At 41.7% G+C, this 13,386-nt stretch overlaps 1 long non-coding RNA gene across 1 annotated transcript; it reads left to right on the forward strand.

Annotated features, from left to right (window-relative positions):
- The first annotated feature begins 1,965 nt into the window (after positions 1–1,965).
- LOC130298416 (uncharacterized) lies at positions 1,966–11,641 on the forward strand. Its single transcript, XR_008849784.1, has 3 exons — positions 1,966–2,130; positions 2,225–2,402; positions 9,731–11,641. It is a non-coding gene; the product is annotated as an uncharacterized LOC130298416 (long non-coding RNA).
- Positions 11,642–13,386: the final 1,745 nt, after the last annotated feature.

Consider the following 13,386-nt stretch of genomic DNA (forward strand, 5'->3'; position numbering starts at 1 on the left):
CGGGGGAAGGGGAGGATGGGGGGCTGTAGCAGTGTGGAGGATGGGGGGCTGCAGGGGTGTGGAGGATGGGGGGCTGCAGGAGTGTGGTGGATCCCCCATCCACCACACTCCTGCAGCCTGGGGGACTGCAGGAGTGTGGAGGATGGGGGGGCTTTGGGAGGATGGGGGACTGTAGCAGTGTGGAAGCCCCCCATGTTGTTCACGGTACATAAGTAAATAAGCCCTACCCTGAAAATAAGCCCTAGTGTGTTTTTTGTGACTTAAATTAATATAAGACCCGGTCTTATTTTCGGAGAAACACGGTATATATTCATGTGTATTTTTTTTCGTATGATTCCTCCTCTCTGCGACTGTTTGCACAAAGAGTCACGGTTGCGCCGAAAAAAATTGTGCTACTTTTTGAAAGTGCTCTTTAAAGGCAGTTTTGTAAGCTGGGTCCGGGCTGGGCGTAGATTTGCAATGTTTTGGAGAAGGTTTGCAACTTTTTGTGTGACATTCGCACTTGGTAACTCCTTTACCGCTGCAAAAGCGAAACTGAAATTGACTTCTGAAAGGTCTCTTGCAGGTTTTTGCAAATAGTCGCAAAAATAAGCGCTTAGGCGCATGTGCGAATTTCCATGCTCCAAATATAAGCAAATCGTACGATCTACGTCCCACTGTAAAGTGCAGATTCTATCGCAACCGCCTAAAGCGAGAAGGAAAAATACGGAGCACCACAAGGTGGAGTATATACGGTAAAAAAACATTGCACCGTACAGACCGCTGCACCCGAACCCTGAAGTGTAACAAAATAAACCCAACAAAACGCAGTGAGAAACACTTAAAGTAGAATTCCGGTGTAGATAAGTAGCTGATTGCGGGGGTCCCCAAGCATTGGTTGAGTATATGCACTGCCGGATGATGCCACGTACTGCGCTAACTTATATTCTGCAGTCCCAAAGGGTTTGAATAGATTGGTGGCACCATCATTTGAAAGTAACCTGTGGGGTCTTGTAAGCCCTATTATCCCACCCTGGTACCTTGTACATATAGGGCATGGCATGTTCGGACCATGTGCCCGTACGTCTCCTCTGATGCCACGCTTAGCAGCAAAAGAACTATTTAAAAGGGTACTCCGGTGGAAAACATTTAGTTTTTTTAATCAACTGGTGCCAGAAAGTTAAACAGATTTGTAAATGACTTTAAAAATTCTTAATCCTTCCAGTATTTATCAGCTGCTGATGTCAGGAACTGTCCAGAACAGGATAAACTTGCTATGGGGATTTGCTCCTACTCTGGACAGTTCCTGACATGGACAGAGGTGTCAGCAGAGAGCATCATGGACAGACAGAAAAAAAAAATATTAACTTCCTTTGTATTATACAGCAGCTGATAAGTACTGGAAGGATTAAGAATTTTAAATAGAAGTAATTTAAAAATCTGTTTATAACTTTCTGGCACCAGTTGATTTAAAAAAAATCTTTTCCAACGAGATATTCAGCAAAAAGTGGTAAAAAAAAAAAAAAAAAACTTAAATAAGATTCTGTGCCCTTTATCTCCAAGACACTTATAGGGCTTAGATGACTTATAGGGCTTAGAGGCCTTAAAGGGGCATTTAGAGTGTCGGGTGCTGCTCCGGAGGCTCGTGACGTCAAGGTCATGCCCCCCTCATGATGTGATGTCCGCCCCCTCATTGCAAGTCTATGGGAGGGTGCTTGACAGCCCGTCAAGAGCCTCCGTCCCGTATCGCCAGTCATCCGGCACGGAGTGAAGGCACCCCTGCGATCAGACATCTTATCCCCTATCCTTTGAATAGGGGATAAGATGTCTAGGGGCGGAATACCCCTTAAGGATAGGGCACTCAGACCCCATTTACATCATTATTTAGGATCCCACCATCACCTACCCTTGGGTGATCTTAGGATTACTCCTTTTAGTAAGACAACATGGTTATAGATCTGCCCTTATATATATGTTTAGGTTAACAAAGAGCCTGAGCCTGAATTACCCTACCTAGAAGCTTTTCCTATTGGTGAAGATATATGGGATGAAGTGTGGTCTTTCTCTGGGGGTACGGTGACTCCGGATGAAGCTTTAAAACCAACTGCACAAGACCTTGTTAAACATCAGGAGGAGACGACCGTTCCGGGGGTGAGTATTTACACCTGGGCTCTTTTTTGGGGGGTCAGGGGTGATTTATATTGTGCCCTGAATGACTGTTACACTTTTTTTTTTTAATTTACAGAAAATAAATGACATTCCGAAGAGAAGTGATGGAGAACGTCTGTCTCAGCCTCTGGAGGAATTCTACATCTCTCTGATTAAGTCGAGAAACGTGTCAGAGAAATCTGCGGCTCTACGGTCTCCTCCGAGGAAGTGTGAGGAGTCTGAGAAGACTGTACAACCTGCGCCAGATACTAAGGGTAAAAACTTGAAATAATGCATTATCCTGTCCTATAACTAGAGCAGATCACCCTATAACTAGAGTAGATCACCCTATAACTACAGCAGATCATCCTATAACTAGAGCAGATCAGCCTATAACTAGAGCGGATCATCCTATAACTAGAGCAGATCATCCTATAACTACAGCAGATCATCCTATAACTAGAGCGGATCATCCTATAACTACAGCAGATCACCCTATAACTAGAGTAGATCACCCTATAACTACAGCAGATCATCCTATAACTAGAGCAGATCAGCCTATAACTAGAGCGGATCATCCTATAACTAGAGCGGATCATCCTATAACTACAGCAGATCACCCTATAACTAGAGCAGATCATCCTATAACTAGAGCAGATCATCCTATAACTAGAGCAGATCACCCTATACCTACAGCAGATCATTCTATAACTAGAGTGGATCACCCTATAACTAGAGCAGATCATCCTATAACTAGAGTGGATCACCCTATAACTAGAGCAGATCATCCTATAACTAGAGCAAATGACCCTATAACTAGAGCAGATCATCCTATAACTAGAGCAGATCACCCTATAACTAGAGCAGATCATCCTATAACTAGAGCAGATCATCCTATAACTAGAGCAGATCACCCTATAACTAGAGCAGATCACCCTATAACTAGAGCAGATCATCATATAACTAGAGCAGATCATCCTATAACTAGAGCAGATCACCCTATAACTACAGCGGATCATCCTATAACTAGAGCAGATCACCCTATAACTAGAGCAGATCACCCTATAACTAGAGCAGATCATTCTATAACTAGAGCAGATCACCCTATAACTAGAGCAGATCATCCTATAACTAGAGCAGATCACCCTATAACTAGAGCAGATCACCCTATAACTAGAGCAGATCATCCTATAACTAGAGCAGATCATCCTATAACTAGAGCAGATCACCCTATAACTAGAGCAGATCATCCTATAAATAGAGCAGATCACCCTATAACTAGAGCAGATCACCCTATAACTAGAGCAGATCACCCTATAACTAGAGCAGATCATCCTATAACTAGAGCAGATCATCCTATAACTAGAGCAGATCATCCTATAACTAGAGCAGGTCATCCTATAACTAGAGCAGATCACCCTATAACTAGAGCAGATCATCCTATAAATAGAGCAGATCACCCTATAACTAGAGGAGATCACCCTATAACTAGAGAGGATCATCCTATAACTAGAGCAGATCACCCTATAACTAGAGCAGATCACCCTATAACTAGAGCAGATCACCCTATAACTAGAGCAGATCATCCTATAACTAGAGCAGATCACCCTATAACTAGAGCAGATCATCCTATAACTAGAGCAGATCACCCTATAACTAGAGCAGATCACCCTATCACTAGAGCAGATCACCCTATAACTAGAGCGGATCATCCTATAACTAGAGCAGATCACCCTATAACTAGAGAAGATCATCCTATAACTACAGCAGATCACACTATAACTAGAGCAGATCACCCTATAACTAGAGCGGATCATCCTATAACTAGAGCGGATCACCCTATAACTAGAGCGGATCATCCTATAACTACAGCAGATCACCCTATAACTAGAGCAGATCACCCTATAACTAGAGCGGATCATCCTATAACTAGAGCAGATCATCCTATAACTAGAGCAGATCACCCTATAACTAGAGCAGATCATCCTATAACTAGAGCAGATCATCCTATAACTAGAGCGGATCATTCTATAACTAGAGCAGATCACCCTATAACTAGAGCAGATCATCCTATAACTAGAGCAGATCACGCTATAACTAGAGCAGATCACCCTATAACTAGAGCAGATCACCCTATAACTAGAGCAGATCATCCTATAACTAAAGTGGATCACCCTATAACTAGAGCAGATCATCCTATAACTAGAGCAAATGACCCTATAACTAGAGCAGATCATCCTATAACTAGAGCAGATCACCCTATAACTAGAGCAGATCATCCTATAACTAGAGCAGATCATCCTATAACTAGAGCAGATCACCCTATAACTAGAGCAGATCACCCTATAACTAGAGCAGATCATCATATAACTAGAGCAGATCATCCTATAACTAGAGCAGATCACCCTATAACTACAGCGGATCATCCTATAACTAGAGCAGATCACCCTATAACTAGAGCAGATCACCCTATAACTAGAGCAGATCATTCTATAACTAGAGCAGATCACCCTATAACTAGAGCAGATCATCCTATAACTAGAGCAGATCACCCTATAACTAGAGCAGATCACCCTATAACTAGAGCAGATCATCCTATAACTAGAGCAGATCATCCTATAACTAGAGCAGATCACCCTATAACTAGAGCAGATCATCCTATAAATAGAGCAGATCACCCTATAACTAGAGCAGATCACCCTATAACTAGAGCAGATCACCCTATAACTAGAGCAGATCATCCTATAACTAGAGCAGATCATCCTATAACTAGAGCAGATCATCCTATAACTAGAGCAGGTCATCCTATAACTAGAGCAGATCACCCTATAACTAGAGCAGATCATCCTATAAATAGAGCAGATCACCCTATAACTAGAGGAGATCACCCTATAACTAGAGAGGATCATCCTATAACTAGAGCAGATCACCCTATAACTAGAGCAGATCACCCTATAACTAGAGCAGATCACCCTATAACTAGAGCAGATCATCCTATAACTAGAGCAGATCACCCTATAACTAGAGCAGATCATCCTATAACTAGAGCAGATCACCCTATAACTAGAGCAGATCACCCTATCACTAGAGCAGATCACCCTATAACTAGAGCGGATCATCCTATAACTAGAGCAGATCACCCTATAACTAGAGAAGATCATCCTATAACTACAGCAGATCACACTATAACTAGAGCAGATCACCCTATAACTAGAGCGGATCATCCTATAACTAGAGCGGATCACCCTATAACTAGAGCGGATCATCCTATAACTACAGCAGATCACCCTATAACTAGAGCAGATCACCCTATAACTAGAGCGGATCATCCTATAACTAGAGCAGATCATCCTATAACTAGAGCAGATCACCCTATAACTAGAGCAGATCATCCTATAACTAGAGCAGATCATCCTATAACTAGAGCGGATCATTCTATAACTAGAGCAGATCACCCTATAACTAGAGCAGATCATCCTATAACTAGAGCAGATCACGCTATAACTAGAGCAGATCACCCTATAACTAGAGCAGATCACCCTATAACTAGAGCAGATCATCCTATAACTAGAGCAGATCACCCTATAACTAGAGCAGATCATCCTATAACTAGAGCAGATCACCTTATAACTACAGCAGATCACCCTATAACTAGAGCAGATCACCCTTTAACTAGAGCAGATCATTCTATAACTAGAGCAGATCATCCTATAACTAGAGCGGATCATCCTATAACTAGAGCAGATCATCCTATAACTAGAGCAGATCATCCTATACCTAGAGCAGATCATCCTATAACTAGAGCAGATCATCCTATAACTAGAGCAGATCATCCTATAACTAGAGCAGATCATTCTATAACTAGAGCAGATCATCCTATAACTAGAGCAGATCATCCTATACCTAGAGCAGATCATCCTATAACTAGAGCAGATCACCCTATAACTAGAGCAGATCACCCTATAACTAGAGCAGATCATCCTATAACTACAGCAGATCATCCTATAACTAGAGCAGATCACCCTATAACTAGAGCAGATCATCCTATAACTAGAGCAGATCAACCTATAACTAGAGCAGATCATCCTATAACTAGAGCAGATCATCCTATAACTAGAGCAGATCATCCTATAACTAGAGCAGATCATCCTATAACTAGAGCAGATCATTCTATAACTAGAGCAGATCATCCTATAACTAGAGCAGATCATCCTATACCTAGAGCAGATCATCCTATAACTAGAGCAGATCACCCTATAACTAGAGCAGATCATCCTATAACTACAGCAGATCATCCTATAACTAGAGCAGATCACCCTATAACTAGAGCAGATCATCCTATAACTAGAGCAGATCAACCTATAACTAGAGCAGATCATCCTATAACTAGAGCAGATCATTCTATAACTAGAGCAGATCACCCTATAACTAGAGCAGATCATCCTATAACTAGAGCAGATCATTCTATAACTAAATCAGATCATCCTATAACTACTGCAGATCACTCTATAACTAGAGCAGATCACCCTATAACTAGAGCATATCACCCTATAACTAGAGCAGATCATTCTATAACTAGTGCAGATCATCCTATAACTACAGCAGATCATCCTATCACTAGAGGAGATCACCCTATAACTAGAGCAGATCACCCTATAACTAGAGCAGATCACCCTATAACTAGAGCAGATCATCCTATAACTAGAGCAGATCATCCTATAACTAGAGCAGATCATCCTATAACTAGAGCAGATCATCCTATAACTAGAGCAGATCATCCTATAACTAGAGCAGATCATCCTATAACTAGAGCAGATCATCCTATAACTAGAGCAGATCATCCTATAACTAGAGCAGATCACCCTATAACTAGAGCGGATCATCCTATAACTAGAGCAGATCATCCTATAACTAGAGCAGATCATCCTATAACTAGAGCAGATCATCCTATAACTAGAGCAGATCATCCTATAACTAGAGCAGATCATCCTATAACTAGAGCAGATCACCCTATAACTAGAGCGGATCATCCTATAACTAGAGCAGATCACCCTATAACTAGAGCAGATCATCCTATAACTACAGCAGATCATCCTATAACTAGAGCAGATCATCCTATAACTAGAGCAGATCACCCTATAACTAGAGCGGATCATCCTATAACTAGTGCAGATCATCCTATAACTAGAGCAGATCACCCTATAACTAGAGCAGATCATCCTATAACTACAGCAGATCATCCTATAACTAGAGCAGATCATCCTATAACTAGTGCAGATCATCATATAACTAGAGCAGATCACCCTATAACTAGATCAGGTCATCCTATAACTAGAGCAGATCATCCTATAACTAGAGCAGATCATCCTATAACTAGTGCAGATCAGGATATACAGTACAGGAATCCTCGGAATGGAGCTGTGAATTACTTTCCAGAGAACGATAGCAGAAAGTTCTTGTATAATCTCGGTGAATCAGATTTACAGCCATAAGAGTTAAGGTGTCCGGACACCTTCTAGATCTGCTGGTCATAATCTCTCCTGATCCCTCCAAACATTTGAATCTTCCCAGGTGCTTGTAGTCCTGCCTGCTGCCATCTTTTTACGGACTTAAATGGGCGCTGTCAGATACAATAACTTTTGAAATGTTATAAACCATGCAAAAACAATGTGTTTTGCAGTAGTTTTCATCAAAAAAAAATTCAGTATTTCATACTGAAAAAGCCAGTCAAAAAAGTGGCCACTAGGGGTCCCCCTGCCTCCTGGGACACATACCAATCCTGCAGTGTCCAGTGCTCATCGACACATCATAAACACCATGAGTGATTGACAGGGCTGCAGGCAGATGCAGGGCCCTCTGTGAGTCAGAGCAGAGTGAGGGAGAGGGAGGAGTCATCACAGTGAGGAGAAGAGAGTGACACGCCCCCTGCCTTTGCATGGACAGAAACCTCACTGAGCAATGATAGCAAGTAAATAAAGGTAATTCTGTAAGAAATATAGGTTGTAAATAATAGAAGTACATGGTCAGGATGTGGTACCGAGCAACATATAACTGTTTTCTTTTTTGGGGGGGGGGGGGGGGGGGGGCGGTGAATCTGACTGGTACGCTTTAAGGAGACACAATGGATAAGGCTTGTGCCCTGGCTACTCTGCACCGCGGCCTGTGTGTCTTTGGTTGGCAGTGGCCTGAGAGAGACTATGTTGGAGACCATTACCGTCTATGTATTGGTTGCTGGACTTTGCTATGTGTGGGTCTTGTTGTGCAGCACCAAGACAGAGTTAATATAGGGCTTCTGCCTGTTACACCCCTCCTACTATTGGGCATCGCTGGGCCAGTTCTGTACGGGCATATAGAGACACTGTGTGCCCTTGGTGGTCCTGGGCCCCATGATTTTCCTTAAACCTAATGGTATCTGCAAGAATTGGGACAAAGGGAAATCTGCATCTACACCTCCATCTCGCCCCAGTCAAATGTGGAGTCTATGGATCTTTTCTTTAGTCTGGTTGATAAACTTGACAGTGACCGCCTTCTCTTCCAACGTACTTCTGGGTCAGGTGAAAGCCAATGCAGGCAAGAATCTAGAGCTTTTTTCTCAGCATTTTTTCCAGACCCATCGCTGTCCTTCTTCGAGGAATCTTCTACCCCCAGCATCAATATTCTCCTCTCAATACTCATTAGTCAATACCGACCATAAGTTTGGAAATCCTTACGGCTATCAGCATGGGCCAATCTATGCTGGTCACTAGGGTAGACAACAACGTCAAGATCTCCAGCGTGGAATGAATGCCTCCATGGAGAGGACTTTTAGAATTGTCTACAAAAGAATAATGTCCGGATCATCGTTTGCTGGAGAAAGCCGAGGGATATGACCCTGTGATATTCCTGGGATCCTAGCTTAGGTAGACCCTTCCAGCGGATACCTTTACCACCTTCTTCACATTCATACAGGCCCCCAGAGTTCCAGCCTGCCCAGGCCCACCCTGGGGGTCCACCACATCCTCTCCTGACAATGCTCCTTCATTCTGGGACAGAGATGCAATCCTGAAACGGCTTGTGTCACATTTGTTTAGTTTAGTTGTTCTCTCCTGTCTGAGCACAGTGCTCTCTGCTGACACCTCTGTCTGTCTCAGGAAAAGTCCAGAGTAGGAGCAAATCCCCATAGCAAACCTCTCCTGCTCTGGACAGTTCCTGATACAGCCAGAGGTGTCAGCAGAGAGCACTGTTGTCAGACAGAAGAGAACAACTCAATTTCATCAGCTGATAAATACTGGAAGGATTAAGATTTTTTAATAGAAGTAATTTACAAATCTGTTAAACTTTCTGGAGCCAGTTGATTTGAAACCAAAAAAATGTTTTTTACTGGAATACCCCTTTAAGATGGGGTTACTAATGCAGCGATCATTCATAGTATGTATAATAAATACATCTAGATATATATGTAGAATATAGAAATTTGATTGGTTTCCTGCATAGAAAGGGCGAACATTTTGGTATTTTGGTAAAATCCTTGCAATAAATCCATAACTGTACTTATAACAGAGCACGAGTAGAAATGATAGAATATTTTAATTCTGACCTTTTTCCCTCTTATTTCCTTCCCCAGATCCCTTCCTGCCTTTAACTCCAGAAAAAGAGAATCTGCAAACGCAGGATGATAATCTTCTGTTTTGTGAATCCTCGAGTCTTAACCAAACAGCGGCAGCATGTAACTCGCTAACAGGATTCCAGAAATTTCAGATCCCAAGGAGATCAGCAACAGTGGCCCTTGGACCGGCCGCGCGGTTAGCTGCCACGCCTGGAAGTCTCTCACACTGGGGATACTGAGCTTAGGAGATAATTCACAATGGAAACATATGCGTCTGAATGTAATAATGTGTTTCCAGAATGTTTTTTTTAATAATTTTTTCCTGAATAATTTTTTTGTTAGAGGTTTGGTTGTATATCTGTGAAGACATTGGACCTGAGATGTGATAAGTCTGTAGTAGAGGTTGGTTGGTCTTCAAACGCTATGGAGCAGATTCTGCACAACTACAAGTTGTCATATTCCTGGGAAGATAATACTGCTATATAATAGCTTGGAAAGATAATACTGCTATAGCTTGGGAACATAATACTGCTATATTGTAGCTTGGGAAGATAATACTGCTATATAGTAGCTTGGGAAAATAAGACTGCTATAGCTTGGGAAAATAATACTGCTATATTGTAGCTTGGGAAAATAATACTGCTATAGCTTGGGAAGATAATACTGATATTTTGTAGCTTAGAAAGATAATACTGTTATATAGTAGATTAGGAAGATAATACTTCTATATTGTAGCTTGGGAAGATAATACTGATATTTTGTAGCTTAGAAAGATAATACTGTTATATAGTAGATTAGGAAGATAATACTTCTATATTGTAGCTTGGGAAGATAATACTGATATTTTGTAGCTTAGGAAGATAATACTGCTATATAGTAGATTAGGAAGATAATACTGCTATATTGTAGCTTGGGAAGATAATACTGCTATTTTGTAGCTTGTGAAGATAATACTGCTATGTTGTAGCTTGGGAAGATAATACTGCTATATTGTAACTTGAGAAGATAATACTGCTATATTGTAGCTTGTGAAGATAATACTGCTATATTGTAGCTTGTGAAGATAATACTGCTATATTGTAGCTTGTGAAGATAATACTGCTATATTGTAGCTTGGGAAGATAATACTGTTTATTGTAGCTTGTGAAGATAATACTGCTATATTGTAGCGTGTGAAGATAATACTGCTATATTGTAGCTTGTGAAGATAATACTGCTATATTGTAGCTTGTGAAGATAATACTGCTATATTGTAACTTGAGAAGATAATACTGCTATATTGTAGCTTGTGAAGATAATACTGCTATATTGTAGCTTGTGAAGATAATACTGCTATATTGTAGCTTGTGAAGATAATACTGCTATATTGTAGCTTGTGAAGATAATACTGCTATATTGTAACTTGTGAAGATAATACTGCTATATTGTAGCTTGGGAAGATAATACTGATATTTTGTAGCTTGGGAAGATAATACTGCTATATTGTAGCTTGAGAACATAATGCTGCTATATTGTAGCTTGTAAAGATAATACTGCTATACTGTAGCTGTTTCTGCTGTTTACGTCCAGATTCCAAGGACTTTATGCGGCACTAACATTTAGTGCTATTTTGCGATGCAGAATATTAGGAAAGAAGTTCCTGTGGGCGACTCTATGGAGGGGCCACGTGCAGCTATCTCTGTAGATACCGTCCGTGTTACTAAACCCCAGGATGAGGGGAAATCACAGCTACTGTATGAGACTATTATTTTTTTCTTTTCTAGGGAAATTTTACGAAGAATGTGTCACTGTTTTGGTGAGAAATATAAATATTTGCAGAAATTAAATCAATGTTGTATTGATAGGTCAGTGCCTCAAAGGTGTTCTCTGGTGGAGAACAAATGTTTTCAAAATAACTGATACCAGAAAGTAAATTACTTCTATATAAAAAATCTTAATCCTTCCAGTACTTATCAGCGGCTGTATGCTCCACAGGAAGTGATGTAGTTCTTTCCAGTCTGACCACAGTGCTCTCTGCTGACACCTCTGTCCGTGTCAGAAACTTTCCAGAGCAGGAGCAAATCCCCATAACAAACCTCTCCAAACAGAGGTGTCAGCAGAGAGCGCTGTGGTCAGACTGGAAAGAACCACACAACTTTCTGTGGAGCATACAGCAGCTGATAAGTACTGGAAGGATTAAGATTTTTTATATAGAAGTAATTTACAAATCTGTATAGCTTTCTGGAGCCAGTTGATTTGAAAATGTTTCTAACGGATTACTTCTTTATCCACTGAATTTTTATTGTCTCTCCATTCTGCCCAGGCTGCAAAAAGAGACAATAATTCAGTGGTGTACCCTTTTAAAGGGGTTGTGCGCCGCCCTGGCTTTCGGAGCTCCGCGCGCAGCGTCCGGAAGTTCATTACTCCGAACGCTGTGTGCGGGCTTCCGTGTTCGCGGCCGCCGGGCGGCCGCGAACACGGAAGCCCGCACACAGCGTTCGGAGTAATGAACTTCCGGACGCTGCGTGCGGAGCTCCGAAAGTCAGGGCGGCGCACAACCCCTTTAAAGCAGATCTTTCCAGGGATGTATAGTATGAGAACAGTAAAGTCCTATAATACGAGCGTTCCCGGCCCCTGGTTGCTATATGTGCAGATATACAGCAGACGGGATCGCAGGTAACAGGTGCCTGGGCTGCTCGCCCCTCATAAATCTTCTCTGATCGCTCCTATCAATGACCCCATATTTTTGTTATGCCTTTTGGGCTATACTGTATACTCTACATCCCCCTTTACTATGATACCGGGACAAATCCTCTTTAGGTCCTACTAGAATTTCTTTCCAAGGCAGGAGAACGATCCCTCCCCCACCGATGGGTCGTTCCTGCCAAAATGTTGAAATTAAACTTTGTTTGATTGTCTGAAAAGTTTCTATTTTTTTTCTTGATGTGATTAAAAAAAAAATGGATATGTTTTGAATTGTGTTTGCAGCGCGTGTACGATGTGAACAGCATCGGTTCAACCAGGTTAGTGCTATTCTTAGGCTAAGTTCACACTGCCACAGGAAGGGAACGCTATGGTGGAGAAAAAAAAACACCCAACTCCTGTAAAATACTGGACACTCGATGGACCCCATTCAAGTCATTGGAATCCAGTGGGACATTGTGGTGTCCATTGTGGAATGGGTCAGTTCGGTTTTCTTTTTTTGGGGCTGAACAGACATGACCGTGCCCAGTGGTGGTGTGAATAAGCCCTTAGTTTATCATTGGCAGGATGTTTTTGGCATTGCTTTTAAGCTTACTGGGTTAAGTAAAAAAGTGGGGCAGTAGTTGTGGCTATGTCATCAACAGTGTTATGTACAAGGGATTAAAGGGATACTCCGGTGAAACCCTTTTTTCTTTTAAATCAACTGGTGGCAGAAAGTTAAACATATTTGTAAATTACTTCTATTAAAAAAATCTTAATCCTTCCAGGACTTATTAGCTGCTGAATGCTACAGAGGAAATTCCTTTCTTTTTGGAACACTGATGACATCACGAGCACAGTGCTCTCTGCTGACATCTCTGTCCATTTTAGCAACCATGCATAGCAGATGTATGCTAAGGGCAGCATGGTGGCTCAGTGGTTAGCACTGCTGCCTTGCAGTGCTGGGGACTTGGGTTCAAATCCCACTAAGGACAACAATAAATAAAGCGTTA

Source organism: Hyla sarda (assembly GCF_029499605.1).
Source record: "Hyla sarda isolate aHylSar1 chromosome 7 unlocalized genomic scaffold, aHylSar1.hap1 SUPER_7_unloc_1, whole genome shotgun sequence".
NCBI classification, from domain to species: domain Eukaryota; kingdom Metazoa; phylum Chordata; class Amphibia; order Anura; family Hylidae; genus Hyla; species Hyla sarda.